We start from the raw sequence: 2,500 nt of genomic DNA on the forward strand, positions 1-2,500 counted from the left end.
AGATGCGGGAAGGGGGACCCGTCCAACCACTCGTCGTCTGCCCGCCGAACGAGAGCGGCCCGTGCCGCGGACGGGTGGCACAGCCCGGCACAGCGCGGTCGGCTTGCCGGCGGTCGGGGACCCGGTAGACCGGTACCCCTACGAGTTCTGAAAACCCAGTCGCCAGAAATCTCCGCGCACCTGGCGGACCCGGCCTTGGGATCCCCATCGACGTGGGGCTTCTAGGCCTCGGCGGCCGGGAAACGGCGGGAGTCCCGGATGCCGACGCCGGCCGGGCCCGCCGACTCTCTCCCCTCGCCGCCTTCGGAGTAGACCGGGGTGGGAACGCTCCACTTTGGCGCAGCCGGGCCCCGGCCAGGGAGAGCCGCCGGTCCACCGCTCAGGGGCCCGGCGAGCCCGGCGGGGCGGAAGGGGATCCCGGCTCCGGGGCCGCGGGCCTCGGTCGGGGACCCCCGCCGTCGCGTCGGTGCCCGCGCCGGGCCCCGGGGGTGCCCGCGCCGGGCAGACGGCCGGGTCTACCGGGACGGCCTTGGGCGGGTCCGGCTTACCGGGGCCCCGGCCGGATCACTCTTTCCGTTTCCCCCGCCGCGATGGAACTAGGGGATCCCGGCTCCGGCGCCGCGGGCCTCGGTCGGGGACCCCCGCCGTCGCCTCGGTGACAGCGCCGGGCCCCGGGGGTGCCCGCGCCCGGCATCCGTCCCGGTCTACCGGGGCCTCGGCCGGATCAGTCTTTCCGTTTCCCCCGCCGCGATGGAGGTACGGGATCCCGGCTCCGGCGCCGCGGGCCTCGGTCGGGGACCTCCCCCTTCGCCTCGGTGCCCGCGCCGGGCCCCGGGGGTGCCCGCGCCGGGGAGACGGCCGGGTCTACCGGGGCCTCGGCCGGATCAGTCTTTCCGTTTCCCCCGCCGCGATGGAGGTACGGGATCCCGGCTCCGGCGCCGCGAGCCTCGGTCGGGGACCTCCCCCTTCGCCTCGGTGCCAGCGCCGGGCCCCGGGGGTGCCCGCGCCGGGGAGACGGCCGGGTCTACCGGGGCCCCGGCCGGATCACTTTCCGTTTCCCCCGCCGCGATGGAGGTACGGGATCCCGGCTCCGGCGCCGCGAGCCTCGGTCGGGGACCCCCGCCGTCGCCTCGGTGCCCGCGCCGGGTCCCGGGGGTGCCCGCGCCGGGGAGACGGCCGGGTCTACCGGGGCCCCGGCCGCATCACTTTCCGTTTCCCCCGCCGCGATGGAGGTACGGGATCCCGGCTCCGGCGCCGCGGGCCTCGGTCGGGGACCTCCCCCTTCGCCTCGTTGCCAGCGCCGGGCCCCGGGGGTGCCCGCGCCCGGCAGCCGTCCCGGTCTACCGGGGCCTCGGCCGGGTCAGTCTTTCCGTTTCCCCCGCCGCGATGGAGGTACGGGATCCCGGCTCCGGCGCCGCGGGCCTCGGTCGGGGACCTCCCCCTTCGCCTCGTTGCCAGCGCCGGGCCCCGGGGGTGCCCGCGCCCGGCAGCCGTCCCGGTCTACCGGGGCCTCGGCCGGGTCAGTCTTTCCGTTTCCCCCGCCGCGATGGAGGTACGGGATCCCGGCTCCGGCGCCGCGGGCCTCGGTCGGGGACCTCCCCCTTCGCCTCGTTGCCAGCGCCGGGCCCCGGGGGTGCCCGCGCCCGGCAGCCGTCCCGGTCTACCGGGGCCTCGGCCGGGTCAGTCTTTCCGTTTCCCCCGCCGCGATGGAGGTACGGGATCCCGGCTCCGGCGCCGCGGGCCTCGGTCGGGGACCTCCCCCTTCGCCTCGTTGCCAGCGCCGGGCCCCGGGGGTGCCCGCGCCCGGCAGCCGTCCCGGTCTACCGGGACGCTCGCTCGGGCGGGACCGGTTTACCCGGGCCTCGGCCGGACTGGAGTGTTTCGGTTTTCTGCTTCTCTGCCAGGATGGCTGCGAGGGGTTGATTTAAATAGCTGGTTTGACGTGAAAAGCTTCCCTTCAAGTGAAAAGTTTGTTCCAATTTCTGCCATCTTCCTTCCTCAAAAGTTTTGGGTGTAGCTTTCCCAGAGGAACCTCTCGTAGGCCTATCATTTCTGATCTTAACTTCCCTCATTTATTCCATATTTTCCTTCCTCTTGCCGAATGGCCGAATCCAGTCCATTTCTAGTCCAGGAAATTATTTTTATTTCTTCTTCCATTTCTTACTGATCTATTTGCTTTGTCGAGCAAGTCGTTCTTAGGTCCCTTGGTTCTTTCTTTAACGTCTTCTGCTCCTGCTCCTTCTCTCGACGCTTTCTCGTTTTGTTGGCTTTCTTGGCTCTCTTTTGGCTGTTCTTTCTTCTCCTCCCGTCGTCCGTCCCCACTTTCATCTCCCCATCTTTCCTGTTCTTGGTCATCTCTACGTTGTTTATAAAATAATTCCGCTTTCTCTCTTGAATCTACTCGATATCTTTGCTCTCGCCAGCTCGCCGATATTTCGGCTCGCCGATATTTTGTGCTTTCTCGTCGTGTTTCTCATCCATGGCGATCTCTCTGCCCTCC

Source organism: Pantherophis guttatus, unplaced genomic scaffold (genome assembly GCF_059756535.1).
Source record: "Pantherophis guttatus breed Tessera unplaced genomic scaffold, ASM5975653v1 scaffold_19, whole genome shotgun sequence".
Taxonomy (NCBI): Eukaryota; Metazoa; Chordata; class Lepidosauria; order Squamata; family Colubridae; genus Pantherophis; species Pantherophis guttatus.